The following is a 14,477-nucleotide window of genomic DNA, read 5'->3' on the forward strand; positions in this document are numbered from 1 at the left end:
GAGCTATTGTTTAGGCATTTCCAACCCAATCACTTACATTTATTTACAATTTTGGCAGCATGTTCATGCATTAATTTATATTTAATACATGTTCATGGTACCTAATTCCTAAAGTACAAAAGAGTATGCAGCAAAAATTAAGTCTCCTTCCTGTCCTGATTCCCCAGTCACCCAGAGACAACTACTGTTTCTAGCCTCTTGTGTGTCTGCATAGGTGTGTGTGTGCACGTGCCATATTTTTTACACAAATAACACTAAACTATAAACACAGTTCTGAATCCTGCATTTTTCAAAACTCGTATCAACACACAGAGAGAAGGTACATTGTCTAAAACAGTTGCATAGTATTTAATTTTATGCATGTACCTGAATTTATTGTATCATCCCTTCATTTTTTGCTGTTTGCCTTCTCCAAGAATTGTCTTTCCATGAGAGAGGAAGGATTTTGTTTTGTTTCCTGCTGTATCTTCAGCAATTAGAACAATGCCTGTTAAAGTTTCCTAGGCTGCTGAAGCAAATACCATGCAATGGGTTGGGTTAAACACTGGGAATTTATTCAAAACCACTCATGGTTTTGGGGCCAGGAAAATGTCCAAATCAAGGTAAAATTAAGGCGATGCATTCTTCTTAAATTTGGGGGGCTGGCTGTTGGTGATCCCTGGTTCCTCTGTCACATGGCAGGGCACGTGTTGGCATCTCTTGGTCCCTCCCTTCTCCTCCTTGTTCTGTTTTAGCTTCTTCCTTCCTGTGGCTTTCTGTCTCTTTGTCTTATTACATTCCCTTATGAGGAACTTCAGGAATAGGATTAAGACACATCCCGATTGAGGTGGGTCACAGCTTAACTGAAGTAGCCTCATCAGAAGGTCCTACTTAAAACAGTTTCACACCCACATGAATGGATTAAATTTAAGAAAGTGTTTTTCTGGGTTACATACAGTTCCAAACCATCACAATGCCTGACACATAATAGGCCCTCGATAAATGCTTGTTCTATGGAATGTTGATTGCATCATTCCATACCTGAGCAAGTGAAATTACTGGAACAAAGGGTATGTTTAGTTGTAATATTGCAGTTGTCATGTTGTCTTCCAAGGAAATTTTACCAATTTATTTTATTGCCACTGTATTAGTTATGGTTCTCTAGAGAAACAGCATCAACAGGAAATATTCGTAAATATAAAATTTATAAAAGTGTCTCATGTAACCGTGGGAACACAGAGTCCAAAATCTGTATAACAGGCTGTGAAGCTGATGATTCCAATGGAGGGTGTGGACAAACTCCACGGGAGAGGCTTTCTCTGGAAGAGAGCCTGTCTCTTCTGAATCCTCCTTAAAAGGCTTCCAGTGATTAGATTAAGCATCACTCATTGCAGAAGACACTCCCCTTGGCTGATTATAAATGGAATCATCTGTGAATGCAGCCACCATGATCATCATTTAACTCTATGAAATGTCCTCATAGCAACAGACAGGCCAGCACTTGCCCAACCAGACAAACAGGTACCACCACTTGGCCAAGTTGACACATGAATCTGGCCATGACAACCACCAACGCTGGGGTGTACCTGTTTTCTCAGACCTATGCCAAAACCTGTGCTAATATCCACACCCATCAATACCAACATACCAAAGTGTATTTTTCCCTCTCTGATAGGTGGAAAATGGTATCTTGGTTTTACATTTTTGCATTTTTATTCCTGTAGGTTGCATGTGTAAAAGCATTTGTATTTCCTTTTCTGTGAATATAAATGTGGTACTTATAGAGAAAGGGAATTATACTTTTGTCTGTGATATGTGATAGACCTTACTTATTTCTTATTATATTTACTTCTACGTATTTTATCCTTTATGTTGTTACTGTAAGTGAAATAATTTTTCCCATTATATTTTCTAACTCCTTGTAGTTTGTATATATAGAAAGACTATTTTTTATACTCAAGTTTTTTACTTATTTAGAGAATTTTCTGTAACAGTTTTAAAGTTGATTCTCCTTCATTTTTCAGGCATGCAATCATATGATTTACAACTATTGATAATCACTTCCTTCTTCCCAAGTTTTATGCTTTTCTTTTCTTTCTTTTATGTAATCTAGGTCATATTTCTAGATCAAATCAAATAATGACAGCGATAGAGGCACCCTTGTTTTCTTCCTTCCTTTAATGAGAGTTTTACGAGTATTTTCCCATTAAGCATGATTTTGACATCCTTTCACCTTTGCCATCTTCTGTCGCTTAGAAGTGGTCTCTGCTTCCATGTATAAAACATGAGCATCATGTTTGTGTCAATTCCCCAAGCCCCTCAGGGTCCACATATGGAGGGCCCTAGTTGGATCCTACACTTGCAGGGATTTACCTTGCAACTAGGGAACCCTGAGCTTAGGGAACACAGATCTTCTCTAATGGATAGTAGGAATGCCCTGTGCCTCAGAGGGAGATGTTATGTCCAGCTTCCAAGGCTGGTTCCTGGACAAACAACCCTAAAAAGATGATGGTCCAACTACAATGGTAGTTGGTGCTTCTGCTCGCAAGATGTGCAGAAGTATGGCACTGACAGACAAGTTTCCCAACCCCATGTCTCTTAGTTTTGTTGAAGCTGGAATTTACAAGTTTTGTTGTTTATAGTGACTCTGAGAAAGGAAGGAGCAGAGATATTTTTAATTTGATATCTTAAAACTAGATGTTGACCACTCTCTCTCAAGTATTATATATGTAATATATTTGGTACTATTACATTTTTATAACTGTGGTAGTTAGATTCAGTTGTCAACTTGGCCAGGTGAAGGCACCTAGCTCTGTTGCTGTGGACATGAGCCAATGGTACGTGAACCTCTTCTGTTGTTGATTTACATCTGCAGTCGGCTAGGAGGTGTGCCTGCTGCAATGAATGATGTTTGATTTAATTGGCTGGTGCTTAAATGAGAGAGTGCAACGTAGCACAGCCCAAGCAGCTTGGCATACTTCATCTCAGCACTTGCAGCTCAGCCCAGGCCTTTGGAGATGCAGAAAGGAATCACCTCGGGGAAAGTTGTCGGAACCCAGAGGCCTGGAGAGGCCAGCAGAGACCATCCTGTGCCTTTCTAAGTAAGAAAGAACCTCAGATGAAAGTTAGCTGCCTTTCCTCTGAAGAACTAATGAAATAAATCCCCTTTTATTAAAAGTCAATCCATCTCTGGTGTGTTGCATTCCAGCAGCTAGCAAACTAGAACAATAACCTTCTCTTTTGTCTTAATATATCACGGCCATTTTCATGTCTTTAGTTATTTTTTAAAACAGATTTTTTAATGCTAGTTTGCAAATACATCATTTAACTAATGCAATATTGTTAGGCATTTGAGTATCTAATTTTTGTTTTGCTATTATAAACCAGCTGTGATGATCTTACTTACATGAATCCTTTTCACCATCTTTGATTTTATGTGTGTGTTTGTACAGAATGATTTCTTTGAAATGTATTTACCATGTCAGAGTATTTGAAGCATTTTACAACTTTGGATATATTTTGCCCAGTTCCCCCTCTGAAAGATTAATACCAATTTAGGCACTACCAGCAGCATATTAAAGTACGTATTTTACTCCACTCTCATTTACACTGAGTATAACTCTTTAAAAAATCTTTGCAAGTTTGGTGGGTGATATTATGTTGTAGTTTTTAATCACTTTTGTTATTGGAATTGACATTTTTCATATGCTAACAATCACTGTAAGTTCCATGAGCTCCATCCATGTCACTGCTAAATCCCAGTATTTGGCATTTATGAAATAAATGCTTGTTGGTAATTTGTACCCCTTAGTTTAAATTCCTAATTTTTTCTATTGATTATATATAATATTATGTTTTTCCCCTCTGTTCTAGGTATTATAGTTTTCCCCCCCGTTTGTTATTATTACTTTTAAAGTTTTGGTAATTTGTGACAAAAAAGTTTAAGCATTTTTTCGTGCAGTCGTATTTATTAATTTCCTTCAAGGCTTTTTCCTTTCATTTTTGGGACCAGTTTTCCTCCATTTTGACATCAGATGAATACTCAACAATGTTTTTCTAATTGTTTTATGGTTTATAAGTGACTCTTTAACTCTGCTAGAATTTATTTGAGGGCATGCTTTGTAATCAGAACTCTAAGTTTTCTAATATGTATGGAGTGATATTTCTTCAATTTTCTTCATTTTTCCATTATCCCAAATATCTACAACTAACAATTCAATTTCTTCACTAATAAAAATAAAGAACCACCTGGTAAAGTCGTGATTTTAAGGAGAATTAAATAGAATAACACCTAGTGATATTTTAAAGTCTCTCACTAAAGACCTAGAACACATTATATTTTGGAAATTATAAGCACAAATGACTTTTAACATTTGCTGTGAGCCAATTTTATGAAAATAAATTGGGGTACAAATTCAGCCAACAGCCTTGACATACGGTTTTTAGCTAATTATATATTTTTCATGACAACTGAACTAAAATACGAAGCTAATTAATGATCAGACTTACAGATCTTCTTAGATTATGGCTTTAATCAGCATATGGTTTTAGTTATAGCATATATGAGATGGGTTTCAAATTAAAATGACTCTTGTTTTGAACCAAATACTATAACCAAATGAGTATTTCATTCAATGTTGCCACTCACTCTGATAAACTGCTGTAGTTTAAAATATTTCTCCAAGTTGTCTTGTAAAATTGCTTTTAGGGCTGATAATACATTCCTTTTACTGTTTTTATGCTTTGAGGGAGGATATAAGTTTTGGCACCAGTGTAAAGAAATTTAGATTAAGGTTTGGGGAATACATTTAAAGCTGAGTATGTCCGATTAATAAAAAGAAAACTGTGAAGTCATACCCTTACAACATTGTATTCAGCTTTAAGTCATAGAATAATCCACTTGTGATGGGTAAATCAAATGAATTAGTTTTTCTGACATATTAAGAAGTCAGTTGGCGTGGTTTTAATTGTTCATTGATATCAGAGCTGTCATTTGCAGCAATTCTGTTGGTCTGTTATGTATGACTGCTGCCTTGTGGGCACAAAATAGCTGCTGTTCCTCCAGGCATCACTTCTGTATGCAACATTGGAAAAAAGGAGCTATGCAAGTTTCTTTCCTATTTATGAAGAAAACTAATGACTGCACCGGTGTCATTGGCCAGAACTGGATCACGTTCCCATCCCAGCAGTAAGGATATTGGGAAAGCAGGGAATGGGCTTGTCACAATTGGTTTAGACCATTCACAATCCATATCCCGGATTGGATCCCGTTGCTTTCCCAAACAAAAGGGGGATTTGGCTGGCAAGTATGAAATGGGAATGGGGTGGGCCACCAACTGCATCTGTTGTTCCAAAGACCGTTTAAAAAACAAACAAATAGGTTTAGAATAGTTAAAGAAACTGTTGCTTTGGTCAAATATGCTCTGATACTTTGTCAAAAAAAAAAGTAGTGACCTTATTCATAGTTCCCATACTCATCTAGTTAGTATTTTGGTCTTATTTTTCTTATAAGATTACATTTTTCATTAAGGTAAGGACGACATTTGTTCTTTATATCATTGTTTAAAAATCCATGTATTTCCTGGATTCTAAAGGGTAAGGCTAAATTAAAAGAAATTTTATTCTGCATTTATGTTAAGCCTCTCCAGGTTGCATGCTGCTATGTTTAGTACCTTACACATTCATGGACAATTAACCACTCATGTGGCAAGATTTCCAGGAGACTCATCCCAACTCTAGGATGTGCCAGGATGTTCCTAACAATAGGCTTTGGCAAAAAAAGTCCCTGGATCAATCACAAAACCCTGACATTCTAAGAACCTCAGAAATACTAACAGAGTAGTGCTTTCAATCAAGTAGATTAAAACAAGAATAAGAAGTATGGTAGCTATAATCCTTCAGTTTGATATGAATTAGGAAATGTTTGATGTTCCTGTTTTTGACCAGTACTTGCATGGTAGTATGCTTTAAAGTGTGAGAAATCCAGGATGTTAAGCAGTTGGTGTATAGGCCTGCATGTTCCCTTATCCAGAAAAATGAAGTTCAGGGTTGGTAGTGTCTTACTGTCCTAGATGCTTAAAAAATGACTATTAAATGGGTTGACTTAAATAATGGGAATTTATTGGCTCACAGTTTTGAGGCTAGGAGAAGTCCAAAGATTGAGGTATCTGCAAGACAATGCTTTCTCCCTGAAGACTATGATATTCTGGAACTGGGTCTTGGTGATTCTTGGACCTTTTGCTTTTCCATCATGTGGCAATGCATACAGCAGCATTTTCTTTCTCTTCTGGATTCTGTTGACTTCAGATTCTGACTCTCCTCAGTGCTTTCTCTGTCTGAACTTCATTCTGCTTCTAAAGGACTCCAGTAATCCAGCTGGACAATCTTAAAGCCCAACCTGATCCAGTTGGCCACAGCTTAACTAAAAATAACATCTGCAAAAATGAACCTAAATCATACCTTAGGTTCATACCCACGGGTATGGTTTAAGATTAAGAATACAACTTTTCTGGAGTATATAATTTAACCAACCATATGTAGTATGAGCAAATCTGCTGGAAGTTACTGAGTTGGGTTTAATGAAAAGGAGAATTCACTGTCTCACATACCTATTAAGTTCAGGGATTACCTTGATGCAGATGCACAATTGTCAGTAGAGCCCAATTCTCATGGCCTCTAACTTGGTTCTGTTTTTCTTGTTGTGTTGGTTTATCCCAGGTTGTCTTTCATAGATGCAAGATAGCTGCCTCAGCTCTTGGTATCACATTCTTTGAGTTTCATGTTGGGGAGTGGAGCAAAAGCCAAGAACCTGGCTCTCATTGGTCCGAGTACAGTCACGTGGCATTTTCACATCAATTACAGAGACTAGGAGGAGGGATATGCAGATTAGTTTAGACCAATCAGTACCCACCCTCATCCTGGTTCTCCCAGGTAGCCACCTCACTTTCTTCTTTTTGCATTATTTCAGAATATCCACTACTTCATGCCTCCTATATTATGCCTAGAGCCAAGGGTCTCAGTGTGGTCCTTAGCATCAGCATCACCTGGGATCTTATAAGAAATATAAATTCCTGAGCTCCATCCCATACATATTAATTCAGAAAATCTAGGGATGGAATTTGATATGTGCTTTAACAAGTCAGGTGGTTCTGGTGCACCTTAAAACTTGAGAAGCCCTGGCTTAGAGAAAGCTACTACTTAGGAGAAGGAGGCCTCATTTGAGGGAGAATATATTTTCATAGCAATAGTGGCAGTGTAGCCAAAGGTCAAATTAGATGAACTTGTAGAATCTATCAAATGCCAGAAAAAAAGAGAGAGAAGGAAAATAGCTGCAAGAGAGATTGCTGTGTGCTGTCTGAACATGGCTGTGTTGACCCTGAAAAAATGCAAATGCATTTTTGTTCCCTTAGCGCACACCCTGTAGTCCAGTTATAATGCATTGTAAACAGACCGTATTAAAACAAACAGTTCCCTGTAGATCTTTTTTTCAATATTTTCTCCAAATAGTTATTTGGTAATACACATTTTTTTTCTGTTTTGTAGAGTCTCTAAATAGCAGAGGTCTCAGTTCTGAGGAGCCAACTCGAGCCTCTGAGTGCCAGAATGTTTGTGGAGTTTTCATTTTACTAAATAAAGAACTGGAGCTAATGTCGACCCTGTGGTGGCATTGGGCCCTTCATCCCAGCAGGAAAAACAGAACACTAGCAGTTCTCTTCCCTTCCTCAAACCAGAGCTGGTCTTAGACTCTCTGGCGCCTAAGGGTGTCGCATCCTCTGGTTTCCTATTTCTTCTCTTGTCATTTACCTTCAGGAAGCCGGGTGGAGGGAGGTGGTCACAAAAGTGGACATGTGCTTTTGAAATCAGGTGACAGTGTAGTTGCTTATATCTCAGGCCCAACAAATTCCCTTAAGATGAAAGTTTTTCCAATATAACACTGACCTGGAAAGGTTAGCATTTAAGCAATGGTCAAATGTAACAGAAGCTGATGATTTGGTGATATTTAACCCATTTTTGAAGTCAAAGTTAGATTGGCTGCCATGACATGCTTCACATTTGCCTATTCGGAGATTTCACCAGCTCTGAGAACACAGAGCTTCTGTTACCCCTTGCTCTGTCTCAGCTTCAGGCCTGCAGGTCCTTTGTTGCTTGATTGCTTTCCTGCTCTAGGTTTTACAGGCTCATGGTCTTGGAGAGAGGAAGGACTTTGGTACTTGATCATTTGTCTCTGGGCTTCCTCTGAGGAAGACTCTGTCCCTGAAGGCCACGTGACCACCCAGCATCCAGTCATAGAGAGAGAGGCCCTCCCTCATCCACAGTTACAAGGGGCCTGTTTTGCTTACTGGTGCCTCAAACAATATCCTCTGACATTAGAACTTCCTGGTTCTTCCACCCCTACCACCAGAATCAATATCCCACAAGCATTAGCTTAGTGGTTAAGCCTGTGGGCTCTGGAGACAGACTGTACATGTTCAGATCCTTTCTGGGCTGCCTACTGACTGTGTTACTTAGGTTACTTAACCTTTTTGGTGTCTGTTGAAAACATGAGGATCACATAGCTCAAGAGGGTTCTGGTGAACTTAGATTCATGTCTGGCAAATGGTAGGCACCAAACACGAACATTAGTTACTGTTTGCTCCTCTGTAGTGGTCCTTTTATCACTCAGCCTCATGTCATGATATGACTCATGGCTCTTACTAGGTGGTAAGAGGCATTTCAAGGGGAGTGGGATGGATCTGCTCAACCTTTAGTGCCTAACCCTCGGCATGGCATCTTGGGCTTAGAAGTTCAAGAAATGTGTTTTGAGTTAAATCAAAGCCCCTAACCCCACTCCCACTAATACTATATTTGGAAAATTTCAGAAAAACAAGCCTCTAATGCTCTTTCTTTTCACCTGAATGTGGAAGTTCTTTAACTTAACCAGCTATAAAACCCCTGCTAGAATTTTGATTCTTTAAATTCCTTTTGCAAAATCATTCTTTTCAACTACCAAAGCTGCCCAGAGCGCACACACTTTTTCCTCTCACTCCCCATTTTCCTGTGGTTTCAGGCCAGGCCTGCCTATTGGGGTCCTACCCCATTGCAAAATTTTTTTAATGATCAATCTCTCATTCTTTATCTCACCTCAGAATTTTTTCCTGTTGTGCCTACCTGAATTTCAGTTGTGCCTACCTGAATTCTCATAGGGCCTTTTTTTTTTTTAATTTTTGTTATAAACAATGAACAAACATACAAACATTCTTGACATGATTACTATCAATGGCTCACAATATCATCACATAGTTGTGTATTCATCACCATGATCAGTTTTTAGAACATTTGCATCTCCCCAGCAAAAGAAAGAAAAAAGAAAAAACTTGTACATGTCATAACCCTTACCACTCCCTTTCATCGACCACTAGTATTTCAATCTACTAAATTTATTTTAACCTTTGTTTCCCCTATTATTTGTTTATTTCTTATCTATATTTTTTACTCATCTGTCCATACCATAGATGAAGGGAGCATCAGACAAGTTTTTCACAATCTCACAGTCATATTGCGAAAGCTATATCATTATACAATCATCTTCAAGGAACATAGCTACTGGAACACAGTTCTACAGTTTCAGGCACTTCCCTCTAGCCAGTCTAATGCACCATAAACTTAAAAGGGGATATCTATATAATGTGTAAGAATAACCTCCAGGATAACCTCTAGACTCTGAAATCTCTCAACCACTGACACTTTATATTGTCTTATTTTTCTCTTTCCCCTTTTGGTCAAGAAGCTTTTCCCAATCCCTGATGCTGAGTCCCAGTTCATTCTAGGATTTTCTGTCCCACATTGCCAGGGAGGTCCACACCCCTGGGAGTCATGTGTCATGTAGAGAGGGGAAGGGCAGTAAGTTCGCTTCCTGTGTTGGCTGAGAGAGAGAGAGGCCACATCTGAGCAACAAAAGAGGTTCTCTGGGGGTGACTGTTAGGCCTAATTTTAAGTAGGCTTGGCTTATCCTTAGTGGGGATAAGTTTCATAGGGACAAACCCCAAGATTAAGGGCTTGGCCTATTGCTTTGATTGTCCCTACTGCTTGTGAGAATATCAGGAATTTTCCAAATGGGGGAGTTGAATTTTTCCCTTTCTCCCCATTTCCCCAAGGGGACTTTGCAAATACTTCTTTATTCACTGTTCAAATCACTCTGGGATTTTTCGGGGCATCACACTAACCTGGTCAAACCTACAAAATTTCATGCCCTATTCAAGGTTCCCTGTACTTATGGTGTTCAATTAAACTGTCCATATAAGTGAAATTAAGAAATGCACTAGTCAAAATATAAATTTTGTACCAAGTAAACATTTCTTGCTTTAGTCTCACACAGAAGTTGAAGTTTTAAAACATGAATGACCATCTATTTTCAATACCGTGCAATATTGACATTCCTTTGTTCTTCCTCATGCAAAAACATTTTTTAATTTGTACATTTAGTCACTATTATTGTACACTCTAGGCCTTCCTAGATTTTACCATCTCAGTCTTTATCATCTTCTTTCCTTCTCTCATAGGGCCTTTAATTAACCCAGAGGGGTGATTAATGATGGCTTTTCAGGTCCTCATGGAAAGGTGGAAGGTTAGAACTCAAATAATCACCCTTAAAAAAAAAAAAACACTTTTTTGTAGTATCATTTATACAACTCAAAATTTCCCATGTTAACCACTTGCAAGTTTACAATTCTGTAGCATTAAATTACATTCACAATATTTTCTACATCACCAACAACCATGACTCTAATTTTTATTGCCTCAAACAGAAATTGTGCACATTAGGTCATAATTCCCCTTTCCCTCCCAGTCCCTGCTAACTTGTAATCTACTCTTTGTTTCTATAAATTTGCATATTCTGGGTATTTCATATAAATGAGATCATATAATATTTGTCTTTTGTGTCTGGCTTATTTCATGCAGCATGATTGAGTAGTTATATGTTAATTCCATGTTTAACTTTCTTAGAAAACACGAGACTGATTTTCACAGCAGCTGAACCAGTTTACGTTCCCACCAGCAAAGTATATGGGTTTCAATTTCTCTGCATCCTCACTAACACTTGTTTTCTTTTTTTCCGTTTTTATTTTTTTATAATAGCTATTCTAGCGGGTATGAAATACTATCACATTGTGGTTTTAATTCGCATTTCCCTGATCACCAGCGATGTGAACACTCACACTTTGTAACTCTAGGGCCCCATCCATGCCTTGGGATATTTATTTTTTCATTCAATGGCCAAGGTAGCACCAGGAGACTAAAGAAGCCACCTGGCCACTCTCCCCCCAGTACTCATTGAGATCCACCACTTACTCTGTGATTTTGTTCTAGGTTCCATTTCCTCTCTTTGCCCTACTTTTTCTGGTGGGGTGACTGGGGGCCTGGTTGAGTGAGCAGGAGGGCGGGAATAAATTAGGCACTGTTTTGGTTCACCAAAGCTGATGAAATGCAATTTCCTAGAAATGGTTAGCCTTTTATATTGGGGATTTATTAACTTACAAACTTACAGTCCTTAGGCCATGAAAAATATCCAACTCAAGGCATCAGGAGGATGATACCTGGATTCTGAAGACAGGCTGCTGGCATTTGGGATGCCTCTGTCACATGGGAAGGCATCTGGCCAGTGTTTGCTGGTCTTTCTCTACCAGGTTTCATTGCCTTCATCTTTTGACTTGTCCATCTATGGCTTTTTCTCTGAACTTCTCTGGGCATCTCTGAGTTTCTCCAAGGCTCCTCTGGGGAATTTTACCCTGTCTTTTATCCTCTTATAAAGGACTCCAGCAGTAGGATTGAAACCCACCTTGAATGAGGTTGGTCATCTCAAGTGAAATAACCTAATCCAAAGTTCCCACCTATGGTAAGTCTGTACCCACAGGAGTGGATTAAAAGAACATGATATTTTCTGGGGCACATCACACCAACACAGGCACCAGTGCTAAGGACTGTGAAAAGTACTTGCTGTTGAAAACTTCAGATTCTACGATTATTACTGTCATTTCTAAATTTTCACTCCCCTTCTCTATTGCTAGTCTGAGGAATACTAGTCCTGAGCAGTGGGCAGTAGAGACATTCAAATATGTTTGAGTAATAGAAGTTTTGATATTAGTTTGAACTGGGCTTTTTAATATCTAAAATGAAACTGCCCTCTAAAACCCCAAAGTGTCCAGAAGAAGCTGTTGGTTCTGTCTGAGTTTATTGTCAAAAGAAAGGAAGATGTGACGGAGTAGGTTTGATGATAGTGATGGAGAAAAAATCAACTCATTGCAGCCACATTGAAGTCAATCCATTTAACAGATTGGATACATATCTAGCCATACTCCTGCATTCATGGAAAAGGAAACTAAAACCTAGAGAAATAGAGGACCTTCACACAGGTGAATTTCTATCTCCTTGTACTAGTGTTGTCAGTTCACTCTGCTATCTCCCTTATAAATGGGGGACAATGATCCTTTCAGGTTCCAATTTCTAATAGGCATTGGCTACCAATGCCACTAACCAATAACACTACCAATAACACTACCAATCAGTGTTATTGGTCAAGACTGTTGCAAATGACAGAAACCCATCTGACACTTAAGCCTCATGTAACATGAAGTTCAGGGGTAGAGCAACGTAAATTCAGATGTGCTTGATCCAGAGGTTCGAACAATACCATTAGGACCAGTCTTTCTCCACCTCTTGGTTTGCTCTCTATGTTGGCTTCATTTTAAGTCACCATGCTTATTTTCTCCCCAAAGGTCCAAACCATTATCCTGACTTCTATCATCATTGATTAGTTTAGCCTGTTTTGAATTTTATATAAATGGAATCATAGCGTGCGCATTTAGTGTCGTCTTCTTTTATTTACATGTTTATGAGATTCATTCATTTTATTACACATTATTCTAATTCTTTCTTTTTCATTTTCAGTTTGTCTAGTGTATGAATATGCCATAACTCACAATTTATTTATCCATTATACTGTAGATGGACATTTTCCCCCTAAGTTTTGGCTATTATTAATAGTGCATGCTAAGATCTTTTTTGTACATGTCTTTTGGCGCACATAAGTATTCATATATCCTGTGACTGGGATTTCTGGGTAAGAGGATAATATGCATGCATGCAACTTTAGAAGCTCCGGCAAATGGTTTTCCTAAGTAACTACACTAACATTGTATAAGCTTTTTACTTACTCCACAATGTCAATCATTTTAAATTAGCTGCTCTGGGAGTGTGCAGCTACTCTTTATGACTTCAGCTTGGTTTTCCCTGATGATTAGTGAGTTGAGGGCCTTTTCCTACATTTACTGGCTGTGATTAATTTTGTGTATCCACTTGGATAGGTTATGGTGACAAGTGGTTTGGTCAAACACTGGCTTAGTTGCTACTGTGGAGGTATTTCATAGATGGGATGAGCATCTACAGTCAACCAGCAATGTGTGTGGGACTTACACAATCAGTTGGAGGTGTTAAAAGTCAGAACTGAGGATTTCAAACATTGGAAGGAATTTTGTCTCAAAACTACACCCTCCTCGCCTTCCTGACTTCTCCTACAGATTTGGAATAAAAACTTTTAAACATCTCTTCTCGCAGAATCTCTATCCTCATATATGCTGAATAGTATCCAGACTTGCCAGCCCCCTCAATCACCTAAGCCAGTTCCTTATAATTGATCCTCTCTTTTATATTTATTATATTATAATACTCTATTATATTAATCATATATCATATAGAGAGAGACACACACACTTGTCCTGTTGTTTCTGTTTCTTTGGAGAACTCTGGCCATTTTGATACTCTGTTTTTAAAGGGCATGTTCTAATCTTGTGCCTATTGTTTCATGTTTTTTCTTATTGATTTATAGATTTAAAAATATATTTTGTGCATGTGAAAAAATCTTTTATGTATGCAAATATCTTTTCTGCTTCTATAATATCTATTCTGGAGTGCCTCTTACTCTTAATGTTGTCTATTAACAAACAGAAGTTGTTAATTTTAATATAATTCAAATTATTATTGTTTTCCTTTGGAGTTAGTGCATTTGGTGTTGAGTTTAAGAAATTTAAAAGCTTTATCGTTTCACCATTTAGTTCTGTTACCCATTGTGGTAGAGTCAGTTCTCAACTTGGTCAGCTGAAGGCAACTAGTTCTGTTGCTGTGGACATGAACCAATGGTATGTGAACCTCATCTGTTGCTGATTACATCTGCAGTAGGCTAAGAGCCGTGCCTGCTGCATTGAATGACATTTGACTTCATTGGCTGGTGCTTAAATGAGAGAGTGCGATGTAGCACAGCCCCAAGCAGCTCAGCATACCTTATCTCAGCACTCGCAGCTCAGCCCAGGCCTTTGGAGATGCACAAAGGAATCACCCTGGGGAAAGTTGTTGGAACCCAGAGGCCTGGAGAGAAGGCCAGCAGAGATCACCCTGGGCCTTCCCATGTAAGAAAGAACCTCAGTTGAGAGTTAGCTGCCTTTCCTCTGAAGAACTAACAAAATAAA

General features: G+C 38.4%; 1 protein-coding gene across 20 annotated transcripts in view; it reads left to right on the top strand.

Moving 5' to 3' along the window:
• MYOCD (myocardin) overlaps positions 1-14,477 on the top strand; it is a 510,995-nt gene that overhangs the window by 73,719 nt on the left and 422,799 nt on the right. Inside the window, exon 1 of one of the 20 annotated variants that reach the window (XM_077166025.1) lies at positions 994-1,049. The exons of 16 other annotated variants lie outside the window; for them this stretch is intronic. The gene's annotated coding sequence lies outside the window, so the exon portion shown is untranslated. Of the gene's footprint in view, positions 1-993; positions 1,050-14,477 lie in introns of those variants that run through there. 3 more of the 20 variants (XM_077166038.1, XM_077166039.1, XM_077166040.1) reach the window with 3 other exon arrangements.

Source organism: Tamandua tetradactyla, chromosome 6, assembly GCF_023851605.1.
Source record: "Tamandua tetradactyla isolate mTamTet1 chromosome 6, mTamTet1.pri, whole genome shotgun sequence".
Lineage (NCBI taxonomy): Eukaryota > Metazoa > Chordata > Mammalia > Pilosa > Myrmecophagidae > Tamandua > Tamandua tetradactyla.